This window comes from Xiphophorus couchianus, chromosome 18, assembly GCF_001444195.1.
Source record: "Xiphophorus couchianus chromosome 18, X_couchianus-1.0, whole genome shotgun sequence".
Taxonomy (NCBI): domain Eukaryota; kingdom Metazoa; phylum Chordata; class Actinopteri; order Cyprinodontiformes; family Poeciliidae; genus Xiphophorus; species Xiphophorus couchianus.
Genome location: NC_040245.1, coordinates 12,269,448 through 12,287,378, shown reverse-complemented (window position 1 = coordinate 12,287,378; position 17,931 = coordinate 12,269,448). Strand labels below are relative to the sequence as shown.

The following is a 17,931-nucleotide window of genomic DNA, read 5'->3' as shown; positions in this document are numbered from 1 at the left end:
TATCAATAGGAGGTCATTTAGGAATATTATAGATTGATCTGCATCCTAATGTTTTATATTCCTTGAGTAATCTGACCCAAATGGGGATCAGAGTCACAACCCCTGAAAACAATGTATTAAATATGCATAATATAATACAAAGTTAATGTAAATCAAATCAAATTAAATCAAATTTTATTTGTATAGCACATTTCAAGGCATTTCAAAGTGCTTTATATCATAAAAACACAAAGTCATGCAACATAGAATCAACAATCAAAACATTACATTAAGTCGAGTGCCATCGTTAAATTCTTAATTGATTGTTTCAAAAGCAACTCTGAACAGGTGGGTTTTTAGTCTAGATTTGAAGACACTCAGTTTCAGCAGTAACATTGTAAAAATAAAAGGCTTAGCATTTAAGAGTATTTCCTCTTTTTACACACACAGAAAAAAGAAAAAACTATGGTAAGCAGCAGTGGTTTAGCATAAGTGGTTTGTTTACAGGTGCAAATTGGAAATAGACTGGGTCGAAGTAATAGGAACAGAGTACAACATGGGGCACATATTAGCTAAGGGGTGAATTAACTCTGTTCTTTTCATGCAATCCCCATCTGTTCTTGGTTTTTCTTTTCTGTTCACAGCATAGAAACTAAATGATTTTCAGGCTTTTGTCAGTATCTGGAGTTATTAAGGGGATTTGTGTGTTTCATTATTTTCACCATATTCTCAATTACAGCTGAGTAAATAGTTTGCAAATTAGGCTTTTTTGCCAGTCACAGAAAACAGAAATACTGGACAAGTGTCATGTAATCATACATGCTACAATCACACACAAGCTCAATCTGAAACAAAGCCACACACACGCAATAAATTTGTTTCTTCACATGCAATTTAAGTAGATTTGTTTTTGGAATAACATGGTCCAAAGTTTCTTAGGACTGTGTGTAGTCAAACATATGAAACTAGTGACTCAACGGATTCATTTCCCTAGGTGAATTTATTGAACATACAAGTATCGTGGGACGTCGTTATTGTATCTGTCCTGAGATTTCTCATGTTGTTTATGGCAGGACTTGTAACTGTTGTGTGCTTTACTGTCCAGGCAGTGTTTGATCATTATGGTACTGGTGGGACAGCACTTCTTTTAGGTCTATTTCTGGCAGCTGGAGTCTGTAGCACTACACGTCTGTGGCCTTCCCTGTGTAGATTTAGTTCTGAATAATCCCCTCCATCTGCTGCCCCCTTCACCAGGTTTTACTTGTCAGCATCTCTTCATCTTTCGTTCTCTACAGTTTTGTTTCCAGATGAATTTCTGGGATTTTTGAAAGTCCTTCTGTGTTTTTTGTGATTTTAATGAGACAATTCTCTTCGTAAACCATTTACCCTTTCAGTCCCTGTTGTGTTACCAGTCGGTCCTCCTCTCAATCCTAATCTCGCTGCTTCTTCTCTCCCATGGGTTTTTAATTTTCTCTCTCATTCCTTTTATTTTCTCATCCTTTTTTTCATGATCTGTTCCTCATGATTTCTTTTGATGTTTCAATTTCATCCAACTAAATCTCTAGATGTCCCTGCAGTGCTACCTAATTTATCTATTTATTTTTTTATTTATTTATGGGTTAGTTTTTTTTTAAAGCTGTTTGTGATGCAAGACAATCCCTCACTCAGTGGAAATCCATTTCTAATCCAGTTTTCTATAATCAGAGACCACACTGAGTAGTTTGAACATAAATACCATAAAAATGCTCTTTGGATTTTTAAAAAGTTTTCACATTTTAGTTTTTACAGAATGTATTCCATCAGAGCTAAACCACAGGAGTCCCCAGACGTGTAAGGTCTTTGCACGGTAGAATGGGGTAGGGGCGCACCAATTTATCGGCCTGCCGATTTATTAGAGCTACTGATTTTCTTAATTTTGGATCAGTGATCAGGTGATACTTGTATGTGAAGCTGATCTTATTCACCAATCTCATCTACCTCTGCAAAGGTCTAAAAATCAGCCTCTGTCCTCTTTTGCTCTCCTGTGAGAGAGGTTTGACTGATAGAGCTGCCCACCAGGGCATGTCTTCATATTTGCAATTAGCAATAGTCACCACACTATTTCATTTCAATGACTTTTTTGCTATATTTAGTAACATTTCAGAAAAAAAATTGGTATCGGCTAAAATTGGAATCAGCAGGTCAGACTTTTCAAAGATTGGTAATTGGCCAGAAAACTGCAATAGTGTACCCCAAGATGTAGGTAAAACCAGCAAGTAGGTTAGAACATTGAATTTAACCTACACTTCTCACCCTGCTCCACACCTGTCTGACCTCCTGACCTCATTCAAGCATAGGACTTCAAGAAAAACCACAGGAAACTGAAGACCCATAACGCTTCTAAACTCCAACGTGGACGCTGACCAACATAATACTGATCTATTATGCTTGTGCAATACATTACATAAAGAGCAGTACTAAGCTTAAGCCCATCATAGCCCTTGGTAGATTAAAAAAAATTCCAGTGTAGTCTACATCTACCTTATTTTTTCTCATTTATCTCTTAGTGTTTTACTTTCAAAAAATAGTTGTATAAACCTAAACATTATGTTTTAATGTTATTATAAGTGGTCTACTAAATTATGTACACAGAACTCTAATTGAACCTGACTGATTATTTTCTTCCAAAAACAAAACAAGTTAAATTTTGACAAAATAAAAAAAAATGTAATTGAAGTTTTTTTAAATTCAGCCTGTGTTATCTCATGAAAGTGCCTTCAATCACTTTTGCAACACAGAACTTAATCAAAATATGTCAACATCAATTGGCATGTTTTGTACCGTAAAATGCTTGTTTTCCCAAATCCTTAAAAGATTGTATGAGAGCAGGGTAAATATTATCTAGAAGCATTCTTGTGCTTTGCACCTGCTCTGCTTCAGTTGTTGTGGCAAATGGATCATGAGAGGTAAAGAAATCCTCATGTCTAGGTCTATACTCCTTCTCGTCAGTCTACTCCCAGACAGTCACTATAAGTGCAGCGGAGCTGCAGAGCTTTACTCGGCACTCATGCAGACAAATGCTTTTGTGTGACACTGATGATCTCCAGATGTAGCGTGCTATATTCAGTGCATGGTACAAGGTTTATTCTTCAAATAAACTGGGTACAACAACAGGAATGACAGCAGTGACGAGCAAAATACAGACAGGTGAGACATCGCCACGAGTGACATGATTGTCAGCCGTGTTTGGCAGAACTCTGCACCCGGATACATGTGGATTAGCAATGACTGAATGGATTAGTGGGTGTGCGTCGGCGTGTGTGTGTGTGTGTGTGTGTGTGTATGTGAAAAAATGTTTGAGTCATTCAGAGATGGAATGATAAAGCACAGTAACAAAGAAGGCATGAGCGTATTTTCGAAAAATGCACTAATACTTTCAAATGATCATATATTGTCTTTAATACTGGTGACAAAAGAAATTGACACAAGCTGCCACTCTTACACACAATATAGCTACTAATACTAAAATGGTATCATATTTGCACTTAAAGTCCTGCTTCTAGAAGTCATACCCTGTTTTTTTTTCACTTCTCAGGTTAATTGATCTTTCGCTTCTGCTTCTTCCCACTCTTGCTCGTTTACTTCCCTCTGGTCTTAGAAGGGAGATTTCCTGTTGGAATCTCTGAAATAATATGAACAGTGGTTGTCGGAGAGGGAAATTAATGACATGGGTGCTCACAACTCTGTAGGGCTTTGGGTTCAGCTTTCTAATTAGCAGTCTCCCTCTTGACACTTTTATTAGGTCATTGGTTTAGTGTTCGAAAATTTGGCATGAAGCGCCATGCAAAGCGATACATACTGCTGTACAATTTCTATATATTGTCACACCTTCAAGCATGACAACAACCTTAAACACACAACCAGAGCTACAATGGGGATGACTTATAGCAAAGTTTATTCATACATACAACATATGTCAAAGTGTAGACCTGGGAATCTTTAGCTAGAGTTATGAAGTTATGTTCACATACACTGAATCCTTCTGGGCTTGAGCTTTTGCAAAGAATTGACAAAAACCTAGCCAGCCTATTGCCTTCCTATACAGGTTTACTCGATTCTCATCTCCCTTCAGTGCTCTGTCTAGGATTTCTCCCACTGATTTGTCTGGTTGATTATAAACTGGGCCAATCAACAGACAGGAGTTGTGAACGATTGGCATCAATTTTCTCTGCAGTTTTAGATTTGTAGTCTCCCTTCATAGGGTTGTAGTTTGGCAGGTGCATGTGGAGAAATTGAATAAAGCCATTCAGTTTATGTAGGCCATGCTTCCAAATACTGTGCAATTAAAGTCAGAGCAAGAGGAATGTTTAAGTCATTTAATGGCTGGAAAATATTTCATGACCCCACTCCTCATGGGGTTGCTTATAGTGCACAGAATTTCCTTAGTCGTAATCGAGCTTAATCGAACTGCCACATTACACATGTCACGACCAAACATTAGCAATTGAGTTAAATTTTAAATCTGAGTCCATGCCTCCAGAAAGTAATCAATTCTCGATAGTTGAGGGTCCAGACCTTCTGTAAGAAGCACAGTGTAGAACAAGAGACTTGTTTTTTTTATTTTTTAACCCAGCGTCTCTAGATGTGCAAAACTGGCAGAAACATTCACCTAAACGGCTCACAGGTGTGAGGACATGATACAAGGACATGATACAAGTCCTTGTATCATGTCCTTGTATCATGTTCTATGATACAAGTATCATAGGACATTGTGATTACAGATTTGTATTTGTGAAACAAATAAAACACCATGACTAATTTTCCTTGCAAAAAAATAAATTAATAAATACAAAAAATGTAAAATCTAATTTGGTGGATGTAATGCAACAAAATGTAAACAATTTACATGAAAACAATGGAATGAATATTTTTGCATAGCACCGTGTGTGTGGAAATGTGATGCGGTTTCAAATATATTTCTTGCTTGGTTCTTTAAAGCAAAACAAACACTCTCTTGTGTGTGTGCTTGACATGTGTGACAGCAGTGATTGCCAGCTGGGCCATTCATGCTAAAACTGAATGTCTCTCTGCTGCTGCAAATTGCTTTGGATTGCTTTTAATAGCTACTTCAACCATTTCCCTGTGAGACCAGTATTAAAATGTAACCTGATGTCATTCTTCTATTGCTCTTTTATCCACACTGCCGTAATGTGCTTTTTGGATTACTGTATTTTAATATTGTGTAATCCTCTAAGAATGTTAGTAATGAATGTAAGGCATGCAATCTGCTTGACTACTCAAAATGGTCTCAATTGAAATGCTGAAAAGGCAGCTCTGGCTAATCAGCTTAGAGATGTAGCCCACATTTGACAGATAATAAAGAGGATCTTGAGCACAGGAGCCAATTACCACCCCTGTAATGAGAGTTCATACATCTGGGAACAATGGAGGGACACTGAAGTTTGGCGAGAGAGTGGGAGGCTGCGAGAGCAGGAAACCAGTAATGGAAGTTTGTAAAAATCAGCTAAAAAAAGATAAAAAGAATGGAATGGATGGAATTAAGGTGAATATGTAAAAGTTGTGAATTTAAGTGTATGGATCTGAAACCACAAAAAATGCCTGACTTAAGTTACAAACTGTCGAAAGGATTAAGACGAAATATTAAAGCAACAATAATTCATGCAGAAATATTACACTTAAAAAAATAAAACTAAAGTGAGATTTTAAAGGGGCAGACTCATGACACAAAAGGTTGCAGATAATGCAGTCTGTTTAACTATCACCTCTTTTAAAGTATCTTAGCAAAATATCTCTCTGAAAAGTGTTATTCCAAAAATGGCGCAGATAAAAATGAACTTTAAATGGCAGCGATAAAATGGACTTTGACTTATTGAATGTTACTAAAAATAATTTAAAACCTAATGAAAAATGTCACAAATCTTATTTAGTCTTAAAATTATATCTTTTAGGATACAACTCATGGGATTTTAGGTTTATTTACAACCTTTGTTGTTAAAGTCCTGCTTTGTAACAAAACTTATTAGTCAGACTAAAACAAAAAGTAAACTGTTGCATCCATTTTCATCCCAAGAGTCTCCTTTGATGCCTGCAACCTTGGTATTCTTTTACAGTTGCAGGCATCCCAGGACCTAGAAACAAAAGCTTTGCTGCAGTATTGCCTTTTGCCCCTTATTTCATTGGCTTATTTTAATTTTCACTGATTCATTTTTTGTTTAAAGGGTTTCCCATACTTGGATTTAGAAAAAAGCAAGTTGTTATACATTTTGTCATAAACTGTTATCACCACTATTACCAACAAACCCAGTAAGCTGTTTGCATTAATCCTAGTCTTTACTCAGGTTTTCACATTTTGTAAGAGGCACAAACAAAATATTATTCTTTTCTACTCTGTTCTGTCAGACTTGCATAAAAATAAATAAAAATGTACATTTTCAATGTATTTGTCTGACACATTGGATCAAGTTGGATTGTGATGTCGGGGTACTATGCAGTTCAAGTCTAGTATCACCCATTGAGCATAAACAGATGCAGCTACTATTTCTGCCAACAGAAACTCGTTGTTTTTCACGTATCACGCTGTCCTGTAGCACAAAGAATCCCCATGTCACACTTAAAATTTAGTTCAACTAAAGAATGTGCTGGGGCTTTCCTTCGTTATTTAGTCCCACATTGAGTTTGGTCACCATGGAAGTGCATTGGTGTTTACTGCTGCCTTCAGAGAACGGCTTGAATGTCAAGACCTCTATAATGACAGCCATTCATTTGTGTCCAACTTTTCTCACTCTCTCTGGTTCTTTCTGGGGTGTTGACTGCATTTTCTGCTCTTGCTCACACCAAGACTGTGAAAAATGTATTCGAGAGACAGATACAGGTCTAGATGGTACATATTTTATAGAATGAAACAGAGAAGATGGTTGCTATCATAGAGGACTTGAAATCTTGCACCATAGCAAAAATACTCCCCAGTCATCTTGCCTTTCAAATGACAGTTCAGAGGAATTATAATCCTGTTAAAGTTGAAGCAAACATTGCTTTCAATTAACAGTCCCAGCCACTTTGTTACTGAGGGGCCTCTGTGTGATCAGATGTCCACTGTAAATTAACTTGTCCTTGCACTTGTCTCATAGTTTCCTCTACAGAGAAATTTCTTGTTGTAATATTTTTATATACTTGACACCTGGACATACACATAAAATCTGTCATCTATGTTTTGAAAATGCTAAATAGCCACATCACAACTGAAAACATTGGAAAAAACAACTGGTCAACAGATACAAGGTGGGCTGATTTCTATAATGTGTGCCAGCGATTAGTGGGAAATGTCTAAGTAATATTTGACATACATTTTCAGTAACTGTAAATAAAAATATTTTTTCAGAATTGATAGTCATTTTACATTGTTTTTCTATCTTCAGAAAGGTGAGTGTTTCATTTTCCATCTGAAAAAATATTTTAATTGTAACTGGCAGGGTTATGAATAATTTTAGACTTGATTTAGCTTGGTAAAAACCAGCCCCTTGTTCTACACCTTGCTTCCTACAGAGAATCTGGACACTCAGCTATTGAGAAACGATAGCTTGCCGCCGGCATAGACTGTGTTGAAGTTTTAAATTTTACTTTATCGCTGACCTTTGCCTGTTAATTTTGCTGTCTCACTCTCCTTATGAGACAAGAGACGTATACAGCAAATCCCGTCGAGGAAATTATTAGCCAATGACAAACCAATACTCGCTTCTGCATTGATACTGAAAACCATTGAACACACTCACTGCAATAAGTATCTGCCTGAATGAATGCCACATGACTAGCAAAGTTTTTCAACAAGCCTGGGCTGTTGCTGCTTGCATGTTTTTTTTTTTTTAAACTCCTTCTTTTCTATGTTTCTGTGATTGCGGGGCCATACAGCTGCTTTTTTATAAACAGAAACAATAAGGAAGATTTGAGTCTAGATTTAATATTTTTTATATTTCATTCCTCTATATGAGTGTTATTGCTTGTTTCAGTGTTGGAAAGAGTCTGAGCTTCTTTTGGAGACAGAGGGCCAATTTCAAGGTGTCAAATTATGAAGTAATTTTTTTTTAAGTTGTGCTTCATATAAAATAATGGCCTATGTATTTTTTATGTTTTGCCAAAAGTGATTTTGGGAAAAGATAAAAAATAAACAAACAAAAAAAGCTAACACACTTTTGGCAAAAAATTAATTAGGCCATTATCTTAGTAAGGTGACAATATAGCATTTGTATAACAACTGAAGGTAATATAATCACTTGATAGTGCCATTTTATAGCACAGTACTGCCTTGAAAATATATACCACCACCCCTTTGAAAAATGTTTTGTTACTGTCCTAAAAAATAATATAATGTTAAATATTATATTAGAAATAAAGAATTATGCAATTTAGAGGTCTTCATTGGTTTTAATTGTCTCCGATATCTGGGCAAAAATGCTTCTATAAACCCATCATATGCATTGCAACTGTGAGCTAATAAAGTTGGATACAGTTTTCAGTACACTGTTATTTTAATTAATCTACAGTATGTTAGCTGTCTGTACTCTGCCCTCCAGCAAGGCTCTGTACTGTTTTCTCTCTGCATGTGTAAAGTGGGCAGATGCCAGCTACAAAAATGGCAGAAAAAGAGCCATGCTCATTAAGGTCGACAGCACCAACGTTAATCACTGAACCACCCAGTGTTTGAAACCTGCTGGATATCTAGCAAGTTGAGTTCAAAGGTGGCAACAACTGGGTCAGCGCTAAGCAAAAATGCTGATGACTCTCTTAACATCCACGTCGTTCTGAAATAAGCTTTGTACTTTTAAGTACTTAAATTAAATTGACTTTCTCTAAGGGGATTTTTTTTTCTTTTTTGGGTCCTTAAAATATTGACACCTATTTAATGCTCTGATCACAGGTTTTTAAAAAGTCAGGGAGACATTTGTGGTAAGCAAGCACCCAGGCTCAGCTACTGGTTAGTGTCAGGCAGCTAATTTAGAAAGTGTTGTGTCAGAGAAAATGGAGCTGAGAGGAAGCTTAGGATACAAATCACACAGAGTGCCTGTCTGTCTGAGTGACTGATACTGACACCGGGTTCTTTTTTTTTTTTTAACAGAACAATTATTGGTTGTATGGGAATGAAAATAAAGAAAAGCTGGATTTGTAGAAATACAAGACTAATGTTGAGTTATGTGGATATGTAATTTGGTAGGTAAGGTGTGTCAGCGGTTGGGGGGGGACATTAAAATTTGCATGTGATTGACAGAGAGAGGATGGGAAGGGGCATGAAAGAGTGAGGGAGTCAAGAGGAAGTGCAGCTGTTGTCAGATGTCAGTCTCCCAGGGCTCAACTAGGAGAGATCTTTCAAGTTTCTCAACCCTGGCATTTGGACTCCCAGAGAAGTGCAAAGACATCAAGACATAACATTCAGAAAATAAAAGTGTAGGCACCCTTTATTGAAAAATGTTCTTTTGATTGAAATATATTTGGAATTAATAAACATGTAAGATTTGTGGTACTTTTTAATCAACTTCCCGCACGATGGTAATGCAATGTGATCGATGGAAGAATTTAACGTCACAGATAACCATTTCAAATCCAATTAGGGCATAAATTGTGAATCCAAAAGTGAACAGCTTAAATGTGACGGTTTTCTTATGGACTGACCTTTTGGAAATGATAAAAGGTTTTGTGTACCGGAAGGAATGCCCTTGAGCCTGAGCGATATGATCTACACTCCAGGCACCTGAAGCGATTGTCATAATTACAGGCGCCACAGTGGGTTATTGACCGGAGCATGTATTGATTTGTGCTCAGTCTCGATTGTAGTTTTGGCACATAGTGGGACCTCTACATCACCGCAGTGTGTTAACGCTGTAGCACTAGTGGAGCACTCGAGTAACGACTGTGTATTGTGGCCAATTCATCTTTTCCTGCTTTGTTACCATTGCTCTAATTCTTTGTCCTTGCCTCCCACAGTCTGCCATGGTGAGAATCCTCTTTGCCATTCTGACTTATTTGTCTGATATCCAACAGATCCAAATGGTGTACAGTTCCACAGCCGATGATCCGATTTGTTTTGGGGATGATTTGCTTCACATTGTTACCCTTTTAAGGCCTTAATCTATTATGCAAAAAATATTGCCAGTCAGTGTGGAAAAGCAATAAATGCTCCATTATTGACTGTTATTCTGGAAATATTAAATAATAATAATGCGCTTGCTTGATAGATACATTTTTCCCCACTTACTGTCCCACTTTCAGACATAATTTCAATCATTCTTTTTATGACTTTCTTGCAAATCTGATGAGACGGTATAGTGTCATTATCAAAAATGAATACGGTGTTTCAAAATAAAATATTCAGTTTTAAATGAAGCAGCACTCCTCTACTTGAATATCAATGTGAATAACTGAATTTTGAGGTAGAGTTTTTTTCTCTTTCTTTTATGGGTGCATCTGCTTGCCTGTCACAACTGAACTCATCAAGTACAGAAGAAGTCATTACTCAGCATGGCAGATATCTTGTTTCAGTTTTTTAGGTGGAGGCCACTGGATATATTTTATTTACACCTCTTTGAATTATTCACAAAAAGTGTTTCTAGCTGGAACTAGCAAGCTAACTGTACAGTCAGTGAATGGTAGAGATGGTCTAATGAACCTTCTCAGTTCTGTATGGCACCCTCGAGATCTATTGGCACCTTGAGAAGAAGTGTGTAAAGCAGGGGTGTCCAAACTTTTTGCAAAGAGGGCCAGATTTGATAAAGTGAAGATGCCTGGGGGCCAATAGTTTGTTCGGACATTTTTTAACTACAAAAGTTTCATGCAAATACACACCGTTATAAAACAATTTTCATTGTCACAATTATCTTTATTTTTCAAATGACAAAATAACCAAATATAAGCCACTCAGGCAAATGAGAATAACTCTAAAAACACAAATTCTGCCTTTCATTCATATCTGGAGAGTCAGATAACATTGAACAAACTGTATGAAATACCTTAAATTTACATGAGTTTAAAAATATCTTTGCCTCAAGAACATTTTAAACAGGAGTTAAAGTAATGCAAAGTTGTCTGTTATTATTAAATCTTAAAACAAGTGAATTTTGCTCTTGTCATTTACAATATCTTTCAGAAAGTAATAGTTTGTCACATCTACAGGTTCATAACATCAACAGTAATAACCAAATCTTACTCAAGAGTTTAATAAAATTAAGTGCCATAAATGTTATTTTGGCTCTTCACTGCTGATAGTGACAGACGTTACCGTTCAAAATACTCAACTCTCAGTGCCACACTGTTACTGCCAGGCAAACATTTTTCTCAAATTCTTGCTTCTTCTCAGGGCAAAATGTTCTCCACCATTTTTATAACAGTCTTTGATAAATGTACCTTCAGTAAAAGGTTTGCCATGTTTAGCTATTAACATGGCCACTTCGTAGCTTTGGTGGTATTTTCTTTTGACTCACAGGCCCGCGTGAAGAATCGCTGTTGTGATGCCAGTCCAGCTTGGAGCTGCTTCAGTTTTTCAGCACAGTCACTTCCTGTTAGCTTGTTGTATGTGTTAGCATGTTTAGTCTGGTAGTGTCTCTTTACGTTGAAATCCTTAAACAAGGCAACCATCTCATTACAAATTAGACAAGCACAATTGCCTTGATTTTCAGAAAAGAAATATTATAATTCCCATCTCTCTTGAAAGCGGCGGCCTTCACTGTAAACTTGTTTTCTTTGAAGTGGCCATGGCAGAAATGAGTGGAGAGCGGTGCTGCACGGAGGCAGAGACTGATAGTATTAAAGTGGTGCTGCCACCATTTGGTGAAAGGAGGAATTACAGTTTCAAGTTTTATGATTTATTTATTCTGTTTGACAGTGGAGGCGGGCCATAAATAATACATTATGAGACCGAAGCTGCGGGCCGTATGAAATCTGACCGCGGGCCGTAATTGGCCCTCGGGCCAGACTTTGGACATGCCTGGTGTAAAGCCTCAAAATAAATTTTTTATTTCAGTTGCAAAATATCATAATGACAATATCAAAAGATTGCACTTTTAATGGTGATAGAATTTTGTGAAAAATATTTTTCTCTCGTACACATTTATTTTGAGTTGGCTATTTTGCCAAACTTAAATGTTACTTTTATGTTTGTGAAAAACGGCTTGATGAAATACAATAAATAGTCTTCAAATGATGACTTCATTTATTAGGTTAAATAAATCTATCATAGCAAACTTGATTCTATGTGAAAAAGTAATTGGCCCATAAACCTAATAACTTGTGGTGCAACTCTTAGCAGCAACAGGGAGGATTTGTGACCCTCTGTTCTTTGCTGAATTGTTTTAATTTAGCTGCATTGGAGCTGTAGAAGTTATTGCCACTTAATCTCAATTGGATTTTACTTTGGATTTTGGCTTAGACCACTGCAAATCTTTTGTTGTTGTTTTGAGCCATCCGGAGGTGGACCAGCCAGTGCATGAATGCATAACCCAATTATACTGAGAAGGCAGACTTCATAATTTCATCTATTACATCAACTTGTTCAGGCCCACGCCTCTCAAGAAATTTCACATTTGTCTCATCAGTCCACTGAATAAATTTTCAAAAGTCTTGGGGATCATTACAATGTTTTTGGTTAATGGGAGACCAGCATTTGTTTCCTTTTTGTTAAGCAGTTGCTTTGGTCTTGTTAGCTTCAAAATGATGCCATTTTTGTGGAGTCTCTTTCTTATTGTTGAACACTGCCCTCACCTTTGACAAATTAGGCCTACTGTGCTTTTTGTCTTCTGAGTTCTTATGTTGCCTCCTGAATAAGTCATCAATGTGCTCTTGAAGTAATTTTGGTGGGGTTGCTCGTCGTATGGAGGTCCATCACCTGTCCATGTTTTTTATGTGTTTTTCTTTTCATTTTTGGGATAATCTCAAGCTTTGGTTTGTTGGAATCCCAAAGATTCAGAAATGTTTTTTTCTACCTTTTTCAGAATGTTAGATGTCAGCGATGCTTTTCAGGTGTTCTTGAATTCATTAGATGTGGGGGTGACAAAAATTTGTTTGCCTCTCAACCAGTAAACTAAAAATATATTTATTGGTCCTAAAATAATATTTTCCATGAATTTTCGTCTCAGTCCTCAGATGACAATTCACTGGAAACTCTGTGAACTGAACTGAAAAGAAGAGAGCATAAGAAAGGATCCAGGACAAAAGAGAGCTTGAGCAAAGTGAAATGATCAAAATCACACTCTATAAGATCCAACCATGTGAAATGTCATCTGTGAAAACTAAATGATGTCCTTTTGGAAATCAACAAAGTTGTTTAAGACATTTACTTATGATGATGACACATTACTTATGTAGGATTTTTCCCACACAATAAACGTGCAACAAGCTTTGATTTTCCACAATGTTTTGTGATTTTATCCTGCAGCACTAAAAGAATAATTTATTCTAGGACATTTTACGCATCTTTACGAGGGGTTTCTACAGGGTTAAAGGACACTGTTTTATTCTGGTCTTTAAAATCGTTCCATTATTTGTACATCCATTGATCCATATAACTCATCATTATGTCTGTTAAAGACAAAGTTTGCAGAGAAACCTTGACCTGCTTTCTTTTTTGTATTATGATGTTTTATGTCTTTCCTCTCCATTTTCTTCTGCCTCCTTCTTCTTGCACCTCACTCCATGCCCTTTCTCATATTTTATCCATTTCTTCATCTCTGCTTTGAAGTAGCCAAAAGAAAACCCATCTAAAACTGAGCTTTGTAAAACCTCACAGGTCTTTGTTGTGTGTCTGTTAAGTGTGAAGAATCTGTGTGTGCACTTGTGAACAAAGCACATTTGTCTCTAACTGGCAGAGAGATCTTAGTCAGGGAGTCTGACCTGACACGGCTGACAAGACGTTCAAAGATATACCCACTTCAGAAATGTCTGACTTGAGGAAGTGCTGCTGCAGATTGAGAAGAAGTGGAATTTCTGCAGTGCTGGATGAAATTCAGTAAACAGAAAACAGTTTTGAACGTAAACTGTCATATCTTTTTTTTTTGACCTGTGAGAGTCAAAGCACTTGGGCTAGACTTGAGCCAGCCCTAACTGGGTCTCCAAAAGCAGCGGCGATCGATCGCTCTGCTCATACGTTTTCCTTCCTCCTTTCAACACACGCACATACACACTGGCCCTACTTATTCTCCTCACACCAAGCCTTCATGAATCCCCCTTTACTTTCTCTGATCTTCTGAACATCAATCCCTCATTCCTCAAAGCAAAAAAGAGGGGATGGGGGGGGGTGACAAAAATGAGATGACAGATTACTTGCTATATATAGAGCCGGTCTTGTGCCGCTTCCCTTGTTCATCTTCTCCCCGTGCCCCAAAGACATTGGATACACCTTCTGGTTCCCAGCTAATGATGCAAATAGTCTTTCACACTGCTTGCAAAATTCGACGGCTCCTTTTGAATCATTTTGGTAAATCGAACTGGACCTCATGGTGGGAAAATTGTAGCAGGAAAATCAATGTGTCCTATTGTTTGTGGGGTGTTTTTGCAATTTGTGGTCCTTGTCTTTATGAGGGTAATTCCTGCCTCTTTTATTCAGTTTGAAGCACATTTGGTCCAATAAAAAAAACAAAAAAAACACTCTATTGTAGCTTGGGACTCTCACAATGACGCACAATAAACTGTTTCACTGCAGCAAAATAAAATTGTCATAGATAATTGCATTAGAACACTTTAATGTGTGAAAACAATGACAAAAACGAACAAAATGGTTTGTTTACCATATGTAGTTTCACTAAGATAGAAGTCAAAATGTTTATTTTTACCTTATTAAGACAAGGCTTTAGTTCCCAAGAAAACTACTTATCCACTTAAGCTTTGCCGTTGTTCCAAAATGAAGTATTAAGTTCACAAAAGTAACCAAAGCCAGACCTTTCTCACGTTATCAAAAAGCTTCAAGTTTTCTGCATTTGAATCTCAATAGCCATTTTGAACCCACTGTTAATTTTTTCTTCCATCCATCCATTTTTTTCCGCTTTATCTGGGGTTGGGTCGCGGGGGTAGTAGCTTCAGAAGGGAGGCCCAGACTTCCCTCTCCCCAGCCACTTCTTCCAGCTCCTCCGGGGGAATCCCGAGGCGTTCCCAGGCCAGCCGAGAGACATAGTCCCTCCAGCGTGTCCTGGGTCTTCCCCAGGGCCTCCTCCCGGTTCGACGTGCCCGGAACACCTCACCAGGGAGGCATCCAGGAGGCATCCTGACCAGATGCCTGAGCCACCTCAACTGGCTCCTCTCGATGTGAAGGAGCAGCGGCTCTACTCTGAGTCCCTCCCGGATGACTGAGCTTCTCACCCTATCTCTAAGGGAGAGCCCAGACGCCCTACGGAGAAAACCCATTTCAGCCGCTTGTATCCGCGATCTCGTTCTCTCGGTCATGACCCAAAGCTCATGACCATAAATGAGGGTGGGAACATAGATCGACCGGTAAATCGAGTGCTTCGCTTTTTGGCTCAGCTCTCTCTTCACCACGACAGACTGGTACAGCGCCCGCTTCACTGCAGATGCTACGCCAATCCACCTGTCGGTCTCCCGCTCCCTTCTTCCCTCATTCATGAACAAGATCCCGAGATACTTGAATTCCTCCACTTGGGGCAGGACACCTCCGTCCCCCGACCTGGAGAAGGCACTCTACCCTTTTCTGGCTCAAGACTATGGCCTCGGATTTGGAGGCACTGATCCTCATCCCAGTCGCTTCACACTCGGCTGTGAACCGACCCCCGATGTCCTTGCAATATTGCAGAGTTGTGTCAGCCAATACAACCCTGTAACATCCAGAGCCTTAAGGAACTCCGGGCAGATTTCATCCACTCCCGGGGTCCAGCCACCGAGGAACTTTTTAACCACCTTGGCAACCTCATCCCCAGAGATTGGAGAGCCCGACCCAGAGTCCCCAGGCTCAGCTTCCTCAATGGAAAGCATGTTGGTGGGATTGAGAAGGTCTTCGAAGTATTCTGCCCACCGGCCCACAACATCCCGAGTTGAGGTCAGCAGCACACCATCCCCACTGTAAACAGTGTTGGTGCTGTACTGCTTCCCCCTCCTGAGACTCTGGATGGTGGACCAGAATCGCCTCGAAGCCGTACGGAAGTCTTTCTCCATGGCCTCTCCAAACTCCTCCCACGCCCGAGTTTTTGCCTCAGCAACCACCCGAGCGACATGCCGCTTCACCCGCCGGTACCCATCAGCTGCTTCTGGAGACCCACAGGCCATAAGGGCCAAATAGGACTCCTTCTTCAGCCTGACAGCATCCCTCACCGAAGGTGTCCACCAACGGGTTCGAGGGTTGCCGCCACGACAGGCACCGACAACCTTGCGGTCACAGCTCAGATAAGCCGACTCGACAATGGAGGCATGGAACATGGTCCACTCAGACTTGATGTCCCCTACCTCCTCCAGAACGTGTTCAAAGTTCTGTCGAAGATGGGAGTTAAAGCTTCATCTCACAGGGGATTCCGCCAGACGTTCCCAGCAGACCCTAATTTTTTCTTGCACTGGATTAACAAGGCAGGTGGCACTAAACACCTAAATATTCGACTGTGCAATATATCGCAAATACATCATCATCGCAATATCAGTGAATGCAATACTCTTATAGCAAATTAATTGTTGTTTAATATAGCTTAAATAATATACAATTGCATTTTTTATACTAATATAATATTTAGCCAGACGAACAGAGTCTGATGGCGGCAGATGCTCACACTGGACACACAACATTGCCCAAAATGCTAAATCCTTCAAAGTGGAGGAAGCACAAATGAGAAAGAGAGAAAAAATAAACATACATATATTGCAGCTAATATCATCATTGCAATTTTAATAACGTTAGTGCCATTGCAAGATTTTTTTTTTTTTTTTAATCATGCGGCCCTAATAACTTTACCATCAAGTTTTAGGTCCAATGTACTCCATTCCCTCCATCTTATATTGATTAAGTTATCTTATTTACTCTCCGTGAAAAAATGTGATTCCACAGTGATTCCCTGGAAGATTATATTCTGGGTGAATGGCATGAAAGCATTGTTATTTATGTAATATATAAACAGAACTTGGCTCTCTGTTTGACCTCTGTTTGTACTTAGAAGTCAAACAGAGAAGAAAACCAAGGTGACTGTTTACTTCCTCTTCCCACAAGCCTTTTCTTGGCTTTTTTAAAACAAGTTTTAGAGAAGGAATTATTCATTCATTTAAATTAATGCTCCTTTTTTGACTTGTCTTTTTCTTTTACACTTTTACATGTCGTGCTCATCGTCTGTTGCTTTCCTTCACATAATCCTTCACTTTAATCTTCAAGCACAAGAGGAAATGGAAAAGAATGAGAAAATGAGATCAGGTGCAGTGCCTGAAATGTAATTCATGTTAGTCCTTATGTTTACATCACACTCAAAGCACATGCCTTGTTCTTTAATCTACCAATCTACCTGTGACTGTATAATGAATGCATATTTTACATTTCCAATTGATTGTTTTCCTCTTTTCTACTCATCATGTCTTTGCCAGAAGCATTTTTTTTTTTCATTTTTCCCTTTTTATATAGATAAAATGCAAAAATATGTTCCGGTGAGAGCAGGAGACAAATTGGAGCCATGAAACTATTTCTTTTCATGCTGAGGGGAGAAGGGGAGCTCTGTTAGCCTAGCTGACATTCCACTTAATTTGATTCATTACTGCATGGTGACGCTTTTGTTGCGACATGCAAGGAACTGGGCCACTTGTGGAGCTTTGAAACATCCAGATAGAGGACAGTTCCACCACCTCAGTATGATGAAATGTGAATCAAGTTCGAGAATGGTGGCTTTTTCCAAGCCCGGACTGCACCGCAAATTGGCTTTTACTGCAATTTATTTTGCCATGTTTGTGCGAAAGTTGTGAGCAGAAATTGTCAAAATCAAATTCTGACTGGATTCATTCCCT

The 17,931-nt window shown here is 38.5% G+C and overlaps 1 protein-coding gene across 2 annotated transcripts in view; it reads left to right on the top strand.

The window, feature by feature from the left end:
• The window catches only part of igsf11 (immunoglobulin superfamily member 11), a 112,736-nt gene that overhangs the window by 36,094 nt on the left and 58,711 nt on the right, over window positions 1–17,931 (top strand). The window lies entirely within an intron of this gene.